At 47.6% G+C, this 15,114-nt stretch overlaps 1 protein-coding gene across 1 annotated transcript in view; it reads right to left on the bottom strand.

The window, feature by feature from the left end:
* LOC309332990 (protein-lysine 6-oxidase-like) overlaps positions 1-15,114 on the bottom strand; it is a 285,922-nt gene that overhangs the window by 71,726 nt on the left and 199,082 nt on the right. The window lies entirely within an intron of this gene.

Here is a 15,114-nt window from a genome sequence, read left to right as displayed (position 1 = left end):
GAGGGTCATCTAGTCCAACCCCCCTGCAAACTTGACATGAGCCAACAGTGTGACGCGGCAGCTAAAAAAGCCAATGCAATTCTGGGCTGCATCAATAGGAGTATAGCATCTAGATCAAGGGAAGTAATAGTGCCACTGTATTCTGCTCTGGTCAGACCTCACCTGGAGTACTGTGTCCAGTTCTGGGCACCACAGTTCAAGAAGGACACGGACAAACTGGAACGTGTCCAGAGGAGGGCAACCAAAATGGTCAAAGGCCTGGAAACGATGCCTTATGAGGAACGGCTAAGGGAGCTGGGCATGTTTAGCCTGGAGAAGAGGAGGTTAAGGGGTGATATGATAGCCATGTTCAAATATATAAAAGGATGTCACATAGAGGAGGGAGAAAGGTTGTTTTCTGCTGCTCCAGAGAAGCGGACACGGAGCAATGGATCCAAACTACAAGAAAGAAGATTCCACCTAAACATTAGGAAGAACTTCCTGACAGAGCTGTTTGACAGTGGAATTTGCTGCCCAGGAGTGTGGTGGAGTCTCCTCCTTTGGAGGTCTTTAAGCAGAGGCTTGACAACCATATGTCAGGAGTGCTCTGATGGTGTTTCCTGCTTGGCAGGGGGTTGGACTCCATGGCCCTTGTGGTCTCTTCCAACTCTAGGATTCTATGATTCTAAATGCAGGAATCTCAGCTAAAGCATCCATGACAGATGGCCATACAACCTCTGCTTAAAAGCTTCCAAGAAAGGAAAGTCCACAACTTCCTGAGGGAGACCGTTCCACTGTCAAAATGCCCCTTCTAAGATGGCACTGCTCAACCCCTGCCGTCATAATTTTATTTATTTATACATACATACAGAAATACCCCTCCCATCTGGCTGGGTTTCCCCAGCCACTCTGGCCGGCTCCCAATGGAATATTAAAACACACTAAAACATCAAACATTAAAAACTTCCCTAAACAGAGCTGCCTTCAGATGTCTTGTAAAAGTCAAGTACAGTGGTACCTCAGGTTACAGATGCTTCAGGTTACAGACGCTTCAGGTTACAGACTCCGCTAACCCAGAAATAGAACTTTGCTTTAGGATGAGAACAGAAATCATGCTCTCCTGGCGCAGCGGGAGGCCCCATTAGCTAAAGTGGTACCTCAGGTTAAGAACAGTTTCAGGTTAAGAATGGAACAAATTAAGTTCTTAACCTGAGGTACCACTGTAGTAGTTTTTATTCCCTTGACATCTGAAGGGAGGGTGTTCCACAGGGCGGGCGCCACTACCGAGAAGGCCCTCTGCCTGGTTCCCTGTAACCTCACTTCTCGCAGGGAGGGAACCGCCAGAAGGCCCTCGGCGCTGGACCTCAGTGTCCGGGCTGGATGATGGGGGTGGAGATGCTCTTTCAGGTATATTGGGCCGAGGCCATTTAGGGCTTTCAAGGTCAGCCCCAACACTTTGAATTGTGCTCGGAAATGTCCTGGGAGCCAATGTAGGTCTTTCAGAACCGGTGTTATATGGTCTCGGGGGCCACTCCCAGTCCCCAGTCTAGCTGCTGCATTCTGTATTAGTTGCAGTTTTCGAGTCGCCTTCAAAGGTAGCCCCACGTAGAGCGCATGGCAGTAGTACAAGCGAGAGCATGCACCACTCTGGCGAGACAGTCTGTGGGCAGGGAGGGTCTCAGCCGGTGTACCAGATGGAGCTGGTAGAAAGCTGCCCTGGACACAGAATTGACCTGCGCCTCCATGGACAGCTGTGAGTCCAAAATGACTCCTAGGCTACACACCTAGTCCTTCAGGGGCACGGTTACCCCATTCAGGACCAGGGAGTCCTCCACACCGGCCCGCCCCCTGTCCCCCATAAACAGTTGTTATTATTATTGCCAGGGGGGGGGGATGCCTGGAGGGCCAGATTTGGACATCTGAGTTGGAGGTCCAGTGGTTATCGAAGCTTTTTTTCTCTTGGCCACACTTTAAGAATGAAACTTTTCCTGCGGCTCACCAGTTTGGAATGCGCCCTTTTCTATCTGTTGGAGGGTTCCAGTTCATAGGGGAATGCCAGGTCCCCCTTGGCAAATTGTGGAGGTGCTTCTAAGTGGGTTATTCTCCTGCCTGGCATGGTCTTTGTCATGAGCCATGCTGGGAATGAACTACCGTATTTTTCGCCCTATAGGATGCACTTTTCCCCCTCCAAAAATGAAGGGGAAATGTGTGTGCGTCCTATGGGGCGAATTCAGGCTTTGGCTGAAGCCTGGAGAGCGAGAGGGGTCGGTGCGCACCAACCCCTCTCGCTCTCCAGGCTTCGGGCAGCTCTCCACAAGCCTTGGGAGCCCGGCGCGACTTCCCGCCGGGTTCCCCAGGCTTGCGGACAGCAGCCTGCATCCCAAAGCCTGGGGAGCGCAGCGAAGTGCGCCCCGGGCTTTGGGCAGCTCTCCGCAAGCTGTGGGAGCCTGGCGGGACTTCCTAGGCTAAATTTTTTTTCTTTATTTCCCCCCCCCCAAAAAAAACCTAGGTGTGCCCTATGGGCCGGTGCGCCCTATAGGGCGAAAAATACTGTACAGTGGTGCCTCGCAAGACGAAATTAATTCGTTCCGCAAGTCTCTTCGTCTTGCGAGTTTTTCGTCTTGCGATGCACGGTTTTCCATAGGAATGCATTGAAAATCAATTAATGCGTTCCTATGGAAACCGCCTTCCCCCGACCTCTTCTGGCGGGCGGCATTTTAAAATCGCCCGGGACAGCGGAGGACTTCTCCGCTGTCCGGGCGATTTAAAAGCCCCTGGGAAGGCAAGCAGGGGGGACAAAGACTTTTGCCCCCCGCCTGCCTTCAGAAGAGGTCCAGGACAGGCTTCGCGGACCTCTCCACAAGCAGCGGGAGCGCTCCTTGCGGAGAGTTGCCAGCGCGCCCAGGCTTCGCAGCCCCGCCGCCCGGCTTCGGGAAATCGTTCCGATGCCAGGCGGCGGGGGGAGGCTTTCTCGCCCCGCCGCCCGGCATCGGGACGATGCCCCGAAGCCAGGCGGCAGGGGGAGGCGTTCCTGCCCCGCCGCCCGGCATCGGGACAATGCCCCGAAGCCGGGCGGCGGGGAGAGGCTTTCCCGCCCCGAAGCCGGGCGGCGGGGGGAGGCTTTCCCGCCCCGAAGCCGGGCGGCGGGGGGAGGCTTTCCCGCCCCGAAGCCGGGCGGCGGGGGGAGGCTTTCCCACCCCGAAGCCGGGCGGTGGGGGGAGGCGTTCCCGCCCCGCCGCTCGGCTTCGGGACATCGTTCCGATGCCGGGCGGCGGGGGGAGGCGTTCCCGCCTCGCCGCCCGGCATCGGGGCATCCTTCCGAAGCCCGGCGGCGGGAGGAGGTGTCCCCGCCCCGCCGCCAGGCTTCGGAGGAGGTCCGAGGACAGCGGGGAAGACGAGCTGCGCTTCCCCACTGTCCCGGAGATTTCCCTATGGGCTGTCGTCTTGCGAAGCAAGCCCATAGGGAAATTCGTCTTGCGAAGCGCCTCCAAAACGGAAAACCCTTTCGTCTGGCGGGTTTTCCGTCTTGCGAGGCGTTCGTCTTGCGGGGCACCACTGTAGTTCAGTGTATTCATGGAATTAAAAAATAGTACTTCTTCACACTGCCCATATGAGCCAGACGTTTTATGTTTGGGAATTATAGGGACAGAAGTATCTAAATTGTATAGAAATTTATTTATGTATGCTACTACAGCAGCAAAAATGTGTCTCGCCCCAAAATGGAAAGAAGCAGAAGTCTCAGTAAAGGAAGAATAGATACAAAAACTTACGGAATATGCAGAAATGGTGAAACTCACCGGAAGAAATCAAGATAAGAAACTTTTTTTTATAAAAGAATGGAAATGGTTTATTGAATATTTACAGATAAATTGCAAACATAAAAACATTGGCAGGATTAGTGTAATAACCTGCAGTTTTGTAAGAGTATTTAAAGTAGATAATTAAACAAGCAAATTAAATTAATTTGGATATGCAGGAGATATTAAAAAAATTAAGGAACCGCAGAAAGACGGGGAAGGAAACCAAACTTTGAAATGTTAAAATGATTGCAAAGCTAATGAAATGTAAAAACCTGAAAAGTATAAATAAAAACGTTATATTAAAAAAAAATGTGGAGGACTCTCCCTTCACTGCAGGTTTCAAAGCAGAGGCTGGGCAGCCATCTTTCAAAGAATGTTTAGGCTGAGATTCCTGGATTGCTGGGGTCAGGCTGGATGACCCTGGGGGTCCCTATCATTCTGCTCCCACAGGAGGCAGGAATGGCCACCAGTTTGAATGTTCTCCAAAGAGGGTTGGACAAATTACCGTATTTTTCGCCCTATAGGACGCACTTTTTCCCCTCAAAAAATGAAGGGGAAATGTGTGTGCGTCCTATGGGGCGAATGCAGGCTTTCGCTGAAGCCTGGAGAGCGAGAGGGGTCGGTGCGCACCGACCCCTCTCGCTCTCCAGGCTTCGCGGACCTCTCCGCAAGCAGCGGGAGCGCTCCCGCCGCTTGCGGAGAGTTGCCTGCATGCCGAAGCCTGCGCCCGCTGAGCTCAGCGTGTCCAGGCTTCGCGGACCTCTCCGCAAGCAGCGGGAGCCAGTCCTGGGCTCCCACGGCTTGCAGAGAGCTGCCTGTTTGAGGACTGGGGTCGGGGGAAGCTCGGGCCTCCCCCGCCCCAGCCCCGCGCCTGGGGGGGAAATAATTTTTTTCCCTTTATTCCCCCCCCAAAAAAAACTAGGTGTGCCTTATGGGACGGTGCATCCTATAGGGCGAAAAATACGGTAAATGCGGGAGAAGCCTATCTACGGCTACAAGCTACAACGGCTACACTCTTCCCTTCGCAGAAACGTTTCTGAATATCCGTTGCTGTAAACCGCAGGAGGTAAACTGTAAAACTGCGTACAGTAGTACCTCAGGTTAAGTACTTAATTTGTTCTGGAGGTCCGTACTTAACCTGAAACTGTTCTTAACCTGAAGCACCACTTTAGCTAATGGGACCTCCCACTGCCGCTGCGCCGCCGGAGCACGATTTCTGTTCTCATCCTGAAGCAAAGTTCTTAACCTGAAGCACTATTTCTGGGTTAGCGGAGTCTGTAACCTGAAGCATATGTAACCTGAAGCGTATGTAACCTGAGGTACCACTGTAATAAAAAAAATAAAGAAAAGACCAGAGAAAAAGAAAAAACCAGAAGCATTTTTTATTGGGAATTTTAGGTGCAGAAATACCAAAGGAGCAGAAAATACTCTTTATGTATGGGATGACAGCAGCACGGATACTTTTGGCCCAGAGGTGGAAAGAAGATAAAGTCCCGACCAGAGAAGAATAGCTGATGAAGACGATGGACTATGCTGAAATTGCAGAAATGACCGGGAAGATTAGAAACCTAGGAGACAGAAACTTTAATAAGGAACGGAGGAAAATTATAAGTTACCTTGGAGAACACCGTAAAAAACTAAAAACTTTGATAGGATCATAACAACACTTGTAATGTAACAAGGACTATGGTAAAAATGGAATTTTAAGAAGAAGTGGAGACTATTATAAGACGCAGGTGAAAAAAAAGATTGACAATGGAACCCATGGAGAGAAGTCTGAGGACTCATGGAATCCTATATGTTTATGATTATGATTACTGTTTGAATATAAATGTAAACTAAAACTGAGTAATTAAAAAAATAAAATAAAAAGGAAAGAAAAGATTGGGAGGGGACATCAACAGAGCAGCATCGCTGAAGCCACCTTAACCTCAGCGTTGGAAATGAGGCGCGTTTTCTTAAATCTAAAATGTACAATCTGTTGTTATTATATTGGGAAACAAAAGACAAGCTTGTCGAAGCTTCTATTTTTTTTTTTTTAATGATATTTTATTCAATTTTCACAATGAAACAATAGATAAAAAGAACACAGGAAAAAATACAAAAAAACCCCACAAAAATACAAAAATACATGAAATACAGATTAACATAAGAAGACAATAAGAAAAAAGGAAAAGAGAAAAAATGAAAAATCCCTCTTTTTAAATATCTCTTCTTTAGTTAACATATTTTCCTGACTTCCTCACGCCTCGCTTTTTTGTATTCCACTTAAAAATTGGTTCAGCAAGTTCATCTAATAAATTATCCTTTATTATTTTTCCTCCCATATTTTAACTTCAAAATTTTCACCTAATATCAGTCCATTCTTGCCTAATCTTAACCTTGTTGCTAGAACCCCTTCATTTCATTTCAATGTCATCAACATTCAAAAATTTTACCATGTTTCTGCAAATAGATTTTAAATTTCCTCCAATCTTCTATGACACCTTGGGCAATAGATATAGGACATAATATAGATTTTGATCTCTGGGGAAACTTTGGAAGAGCCTTCTAAGGTTTGCAGCACGTTATTCTCTGAAGGAGAAGGACTTGAAAATTATTCACAGATGGTATTTAACTCCGAATAGGCCTGTATAAGACTGAATCAGGTAAGTGCTGGAGATGGGAACGTTATTTCATATGTGCTGGGCCTGTAAAAGGGTAAAAGAGTATTGGGAAATGATATATAATGAATTGAAAAAAATGTTCAAAAGTACTTTTTTAAAAAACACACCAGACTCCTTTTGGTTGGGGATAATTAAGATGGAAATTCCCAGGTGTCAAAAAGGCTACAACTGCAGCCCGTGTTTTGTTAGCCCCAAAATGGAAAACGAGCGAGATCCCAACCAAAGAAGAATGGCAACTGAAACTGATGGAATATGCGCAGCTTGCAGGCTTAACGTACAGAATAAGAGAACAAGAAGAACAAATGTTTAGAGAAGGTTGGAAAACATTTATTGAATATATTTGGGCGGGGGGGGGGGGACTGTGTACACCTGAAAAGGTGGGCAGCATTAAGATAAATTCAACAATGTAAATAAGTTTTGATGGATGCAGCGATGGAATACGGGATGGTTTATTTAGTTTTTGGAAAATACACAAGGATTCATGATATGCAAAATGAATCGGAAAGAGAAGAAGGGAAGTCGTTGATATTCTAAGGATGTTTAAACAAGTACAGTGGTACCTCTGGTTGTGAACAGGATCCGTTCCGGAGGCCCGTTCACAACATGAAAGCCCGTAACCTGAAGCGCCATATCTGCGTAGGTGCACGGCACGATCTGGCGCTTATGCGCAAAGCGCGATTTACCGCTTCTGTGCATGCACGAGCGACGAAACCCGGAAGTAACCCTTTCCAGTACTTCCGGGTCACCGTGGGACGCAACCTGAAAAAACATAACACGAAGCAAACGTAACACGAGGTATGACTGTAATACATAAGGATCGATTTTTTTCTTGCACATTGTCATTCCAGTAACAAGAGTAAACAAGCTCTTGTTTCTCCGCAAATTTTTCCTCCCCATTCACCTTGCCAATACGCCTGTGGTCGGCTGAATCCTGCAAACTGTTCCCCACACCTTAGAAAGCCGTGCGTCTATATAGAAGGTGGTTTTTGGGATTTCTTCCAATTTCGACGGATTAGCGTTCTAGCCATCCCACTGCATTTCTGCGCTGGGTGTGGAAGAATGAGGCACATGAGGTATGACTGTATTTTGAATTGTAAAATAAAAAATTTAATAACAATTATATATATAAATAATGGGATGCGGGTGGCGCTGTGGATTAAACCACAGAGCCTAGGCCTTCCCGATCAGAAGGTCGGCGGTTTGAATCCCTGTGATGGGGTGAGCTCCCGTTGCTCGGTTCCAGCTCCTGCCGACCTAGCAGTTTGAAAGCACGTCAAAGTGCAAGTAGATAAATAGGTACCACTCCGGCGGGAAGGTAAACGGCATTTCCATGCGCTGCTCTGGTTCACCAGAAGCGGCTTACTCATGCTGGCCACATGGCCCGGAAGTTGTACGCCGGCTCCCTCGGCCAATAAAGCGAGATGAGCGCCGCAACCCCAGAGTCGGCCACGACTGGACCCAATGGTCAGGGGTCCCTTTACCTTTATGTATATAAATAAACCAGAGGAGGAGAGTATTGCTGGACTAGATGGGCCCTTCGCCTCATCCTGCAAGCATCTTCCTGCGTTTCTATATGCATCTTATATATAGATCAGAACTTGCAAAACCTGCGTTTTCCTTTTATTATTGGGCTGGGCATCCTGCCAGTGCCAATATCTTTGCGCTCGCGGGCGCGCACACCCACCCCAAGTCTTAAAGGAGCTTTCCTGGCGCTCGTCACACTAAGCCGCTTGGCCACGGTGGCGCGAAGTTAGCGCAACTTGATGCTGGATTGGAGACACACGGGCTGGCTTCTAATCTGTCTTTTGCACGGATTATAACCTGCGAGACTCTGCTAATGCCGGCGCTCACAGCAGGCTAAGGAGCCCGGATAGGGACGCCTCCGGGGGGCAGGAGGGAGAGATGCAAGCTGTTGCCCAGGAAGGCTTGCCAAAGCAGATGGTGACAAATTGGAGGAGGAGGAGGGGGCGCAAAAGACACCAAGGCAATTGGCACTGAAAGGACAGGCATCCCAGACAGTTCAAAGCACTACTTGAAATACCCTTCAAAATCCTGGGTAGGTTTCCTTAAGGGCGCAGAGAGTTGTTAGGGAATCGTGCCCGACCCCCCAATTCCTCTCCCAGAGCTACAATTCCCCAGAGTTTCCCTGGGAAAGATGGATTTGTTGTTAAACCACTCTGGGAAGTGTAGTTCTGTGTCTCTTAGAAACATTTTGTGGTTTCCTCTTCCCCCCAGTTTCTTTTGCGTTTTAATCTTTATTGGTTTTTAAAACGCATCACGGTTCTCTTTTCCCCATCAGAAATGTACGCAAAAGAAATACTGGATTGTTGGGAATAAAGTAACGTTGCATAATGAAGTATGGAGACTTCCCTCCTAAAAAAAAAATAAAAAAAAATTGGGCTCCTTTGGGAAGGGAGGGAGGGCAGGATATAAATTGAACAATCTTTATTTATTTATTTTATTCTGGTTATTGTGTTGTTGTTTTCTGTAAATATGTGCTGCTGTTCATAAAAAACCCAGAGTGGTTTACAACAATTGTGCATTAAATCATACAATAAAAACTATAGATGATAGATGATAGATAGATGATAGATAGATAGATAGATAGATAGATAGATAGATAGATGATATAGATAGATAGATGATAGATCTATACATGCACACACACTTAAAATGATAAATCAGTTAACATTTGTGGAGGGGTGTACAGTATTTTTCACTTGCCTGCATAGTTTTCAGCAGGCATATAAAAGTTGGCACAGAAGGCTGACTCTCTAGTGGCAGAGCGTTCCACAGGCCTGTGCCAATGATTAAAAGGTTTCTTGTTGTCAGATCCTACCGCTGTTAACAGTGCCATAGTGTGATGCTGAGCTTAGGTTATGCCTTCTTGGTTTTATCTGCACGCAGAATAAATGAGCCAAGATAAGGGGCTCTTTCCCCTCTCGGCTTGGTGTCCCCTCATCCTCGGTCAAAATGCATGTTGCACCCAGGGACTGCAAGATGTTCCAGCGTTCCAGGCCACCCAAAATGTTTTGGTGGCAAGCGGTGGCGCTGTGAGTTAAACCACAGAGCCTAGGACTTGCCGATCAGAAGGTCGGCGGTTCAAATCCCTGCAACGGGGTGAGCTCCCATCGCTCGGTCCCTGCTCCTGCCCACCTAGCAGTTCAAAAGCACGTCAAAGTGCAAGTAGATAAATAGGTACCACTCTGGCGGGAAGGTAAACGGCGTTTCCGTGCGCTGCTCTGCTTCGCCAGAAGCGGCTTAGTCCTGCTGGCCACGTGACCCGGAAGCTGTACGCCGGTTCCCTTGGCCAATAAAGTGAGATGAACACCACAACCCCAGAGTCGGCCACGTCTAGACCTAATGGTCAGGGGTCCCTTTACCTTTATTCCTAGCAAGGCTGCACAAGGCCAGGCTGTGCAAAATTTAGATTGCACCCAATGTTGGGAGGCCTGCAGCTGATGAATTTGTGCTTATAATAACATAATAATATAATAATATAAAGAGAATCATCTGAGGTACACTGAGGTCTAGCTCTGAGGGCCTTCTGGCGGTTCCCTCACTGCAAGAAGCCAAGTTACAGGGAACCAGGCAGAGGGCCTTCTTGGTAGTGGCGCCCGCCCTGTGGAACGCCCTCCCATCAGATGTCAAAGCGATCAACAATTACCTGACATTCAGAAGACATCTTAATGCAGCCCTGCTCAGGGAAGTTTTTAATGTGTGATTTTAGTGTATTTTTTGTTTCTGTGGAAGCCGCCCAGAGTGGCTGGGGAAACCCAGCCAGATGGGCGGGGTACAAATAATAAATTAGTAGTAGTAGTAGTACCATATTTTTCGCTCTATAAGACGCACCAGACCACAAGACGCACCTAGTTTTCGGAGGAGGAAAACAAGAAAAAACATATTCTGAATCTCAGAAGCCAGAACAGCAAGAGGGATCGCTGCACAGTGAAAGCAGCAATCCCTCTTTCTGTTCTGGCTTCTGGGATAGCTGTGCAGCCTGCATTCGCTCCATAAGACGCACACACATTTCCCCTTACTTTTTAGGAGGGAAAAAGTGAGTCTTATAGAGCAAAAAATACGGTATTTAGTCCCCCCCCCCCCCGCAATGCAAGAACCACAGCCAAAAAATCCCTGACAAGCAGCCACCTAACCTCAGTTTTAAAACCTCCAGCGAAGGAGAGTCCACCGCTTTCAGAGGGAGTCCGTCCCCCTGTCAAACAGCTCTTAACCCTCATAAAGTTCTTCCTAATGTTCAGCCAGAATATCTTTTCTTGTAATTTGAACCCATTGGTTTGGATTGTACCCTCTGGAACAGTAGCAAGCTTGCTCCACCTTCAATGTGGCAGCCCTTTAGATGTTGGAAGTTAGCTATCCTGTCGCATCTCAGTCTCCTCTGTTCCAGGCTAAACATACCCAGCTCCTTCGACCGTTCCTCATCAGGCTTTGGTTTCCAGACCCTGGATAATTTTGGTCACCCTCTTCTGCACACCTTCCAGCTTGTCTCATAACCTGGCCTCTTTGCCCACTGTGCTGCCCTTCCTACCCTGCCAGGTTGTATGTTTCTGAGCACAATTCAAAGTGTTGGTGCTGACCTTTAAAGCCCTAAATGGCCTCAAAGGCCCAGTATACCTGAAGGAGCGTCTCCACCTCCATCGTTCAGCCCGGACACTGAGGTCCAGCGCCAAGGGCCTTCTGGCGGTTCCCTCATTGCGCGAAGTGAGGTTACAGGGAACCAGACAGAGAGCCTTCTTGGTAGTGGCGCCCACCCTGTGGAACGCCCTTTCACCAGATGTGAAGGAAATAAGCAGCTATCTTCTCTTTAAAAGACATCTGAAGGCAGCCCTGTTTAGGGAAGTTTTAAATATTTAATGCTGCATTGTTTTTAACACTCGATTGGAAGCCGCCCAGAGTGGCTGGGGAAAGTCAGTCAGATGGGCGGGGTATAAATAATAGATTATTATTATTATTATTATTATTATTATTATTATTATTAGGGCAGGCTCTTTCTAGGACCTGAGTGTGCTTAACTGCTAAGGCAAACTGTCCAACCTGTGGGTTTTGTGGGTCCATAGGCAGGGCATCTGTGCATCGAGTTGAAGTCCCCAGTTTGTCCCTCGCAGCTCCCTGACATAACAAGTAGCCATAACACTTTCACGCATGGAACAGATACTCGAGAGTGGCTTGGTCAGGCTTGAGCTTCAGTACCCTGGATAGCTCCTGCAGACCACTTTGCTCTGACTCGGTCTAGCGCAGGTGTGTGGGGACCTTTAGCCCTCTGCAGGTTACTGAACTACAACTCCCATGATTCCTGGCCATTGGTCGCGCTGCCTGGAGCTGCTGAGCATTGTAGTTCAGCAGCCTATGGAGGGACAATGGCTCTCCACCTCTGGTTACTCAGTGTTTCCCAAACTTGGGTCTCCAGTTGTTTTTGAACTACAGTTCCCATCATCCCTAACCACTGGTCCTGCTAGCTAGGGACGATGGGAATTGTAGTCCAGCAATAGTTGGAGACCCAAGTTTGGGAAGCACTGGTCTAAAGGAATTAGTTCAAGCTTGCTCTGTCTTCCATGCAGTGGCGTAGCGTGGGGGGTGCATGGGGGGCCGGCCGCACTGGGCGCAACATCTGGGGGGGGCGCTCGCCGCCTCCAGAGTCGCCGAAGAGCCTTGGGCGCAGGCTGTAGCAGAGCCCCATGTCTCGCGGAACCGCCGAGCTGTGCGCGTGTCCGGGCTGAAGGCGTCCGGCAGGCAGCGACTCTCAGCGCTCGCCGTGGTCCCCGCGCGCCAGGCAGCCCCTCCTCACAGCCCCGCTGCCACCGCCGCCGCAGCTGCTAGGCCATGTTGCATTTTCCTCGCCTCTCTGCCCTCCTCCTCCTCCGGGCAAGCGGCGTCATTTGGGCGGCAGCGCCAGCGGCAACTCACCTCAGATCACCTGACATGGACCCGCCGCCGCTGCCGTGGCTACCTTACTGTAAATACTCCAGCCCAGGCAGCAGCAAGAAGAAGCTGGCAGCGGCGGCAGGTTAGGGGTTAGGGGGCGCAGATTACTTGCCTTGCCCTGGGTGCTGACAACCCACGCTACGCCGCTGCTTCCATGTGACAGCCTTTGAGATACTGGAAGATGGCTATCGCACCACCTCTGTCTCTCCTCTTTTCCAGGCTAAACATACCTAACTCCTTTGACCATTCCTCATCAGGCTTGGTTTCCCGACGTTTGATCATCTTGATCACCCTCTTCTGCACACCTTCTAGCTTGTCAACATCCTTCTTGAATTGTGGTGTCCAGAATTGGACACAGGACTCCATGTGTGGTCCGGCCAAGGCAGAATAAAGTTGACCTGTTCCTTCCTCAAACTATATTTTATTGGTGGGCGAATCTGTCATTTTTTTTATTTATTTCTCTCTGACATTTTCAATATCAGTTTGTGAATTATTATTTTTCAATTCATGAACATTCGCCAGCATTCTAGTCTGAATCCGCTTTTGTTTGTAGGCAGATGTGCCTAACAGGCACATTTTTTGGCACAGCAATTTCCCAGAATTACAATGCGTTTTTTTAAATTTTGTTTGCAGTGAAACTTGCACAGTTTTTTGCACGCCCTTTTAGCACATGCTTTTCCCCCCTGCCTGTCACTTGGCGGGGTTGCAAAACTCAGAGAAGTGTGAATTTTGAAGGGTGTCTGTTTTTCGGTTGGCGTCTTGTTCTGGAAGGTGCGTTTCCTGTACGTTCGCCTTTAAATGTGACCCGAATAAAATTTCTTCTCAGTCCCTGGTTCGAATCGCAGTTAAGAGATGGAAGTGAATTCTTGAAGTAAGAAATTTTATTAGTTTTCACAATTTCAAAACACACAAACATACATACATACATACATCCTATTTAGATCTTGGTAACATTATTAAGTGACTTCCTCAAATCTCCTTGGTGGAATTTCATTGTATCTCATTTTTAACAGTTTTCCAAAATCGATTTTCTCAAAAAATTAACTTGGTCACTTAACCTCTTTCGTTCTTTCTAGTTTGACATTAAACATCTTAAATCTTGTCCTTACATATTTAACTCCTAAGCCTATCTATTTATTTGCAAGCTCTTCCAGTTAAGTTATCTTAACATATTTAACTAAGTAGTCTTTAAATTTCATCCATTCTTCCTGATACTCCTCCTCCTGGTCACGGACTCTTCCGGTCAGGTCGGCTAGCTCCGAAAAATCCATCATCTTCATCTGCCAATCTTCTATTGTTGGTAATTCTTGGGTTTTCCACTTTTTAGCTAACAAAATACGGGCAGCAGTTGTGGCATACAAAAATAATTTAACATCTTTCTTGGGCATTTCCAAACCTATTATTCCAAGAAGAAAGGCCTCTGGTTTCTTAGTAAATGTATATTTCAACATTTTTTTCAGTTCATTATAAATCTTTTCCCAGAAGTCTTTCACCTTGGGACAAGTCCACCACATATGATAAAAGGTACCCTCCTTTTCTTTACATTTCCAGCATATATTTTCACTGTTGTGGTAAATCTTTGCTAACTTTACAGGGGTCAAGTACCATCTATACATCATTTTCATTATATTTTCCTTTAACATTGTACATGCAGTAAACTTGACCCCTTTCCTCCACAACCTTTCCCAATCTTCAAACATTATACAGTGGTACCACGGGTTAAGTACTTCATTCGTTCCGGAGGTCCGTACTTAACCTGAAACTGTTCTTAACCTGAAGCACCACTTTAGCTAATGGGGCCTCCCCCTGCTGCCGCTGCACCACCGGAGCATGATTTCTGTTCTCATCCTGAAGCAAAGTTCTTAACCTGAAGCACTATTTCTGGGTTAGCGGAGTCTGTAACCTGAAGCATATGTGACCTGAAGCGTCTGTAACCCGAGGTACCACTGTATTATGTCCCACGTAAGAGATAGAAGTGAATTCTTAGGTCTGTCTGAACGCCTCTTGTGGGAGAATCCCATCCAGCGACTTCCTTTTCTGCCTTCTACCTGACATGTTTCTGCTTCAACCCTGACCCCCCCCCCCCAGCACCTTCAGCTGTGTTGTTATATTAGCTTTACACCTTTTTCGATGCAAAGGGCAAATGACAATGTTAAAAGATTAGTTTGTGTCATAAGCTTCCTATTTTTCGAGGCCGCTACAAGATTTAGGGGGGCTTATCTGGTGGGATTAAAAGCCAATGTTATCTTCCTTAATGCCACTTAGTGGCCTAGATCCGAGATTTTCATTAAACAGCATCAGGAACAATTAGCAGGCAAGCAATTAAGGCCAGGCCCTTGTGGGTGTATGTGTTTTTAAATAAAAACGAAGGCTTAGGCAATCAAGCAAATCGGTTTCTGCATTCGGTCTCCTCTCCAACAACGTCGTCCCCCCGCTTCCCCCCAACATAAATTGGGAGACTGAAACTAATCCCCATATGTATTTGCACCTTGTGGGTCCAATGAAAATGAAACTGAAGGTTCAGAAACACAGTTAAATGATATACAGTGGTACCTCTGGTTATGAAGGGGATCCGTTCTGGAGCCCCGTTCGCAGCCTGAGAGGAACGCAACCCGTGTCTGCGCATGCACGGGTTGTGATTCACCACTTCTGCACATGCGCGTGATGTCACTTTGCACGTCTGCGCATGCACGAGCAGCGAAACCCAGAAGTAACCCTTTCCGGTATTT

The sequence above is a fragment of the Podarcis erhardii genome (genome assembly GCF_964252035.2).
Source record: "Podarcis erhardii genome assembly, chromosome: 18".
Classification (NCBI taxonomy): Eukaryota; Metazoa; Chordata; class Lepidosauria; order Squamata; family Lacertidae; genus Podarcis; species Podarcis erhardii.
This window is presented reverse-complemented; position numbering and strand designations above follow the sequence as displayed.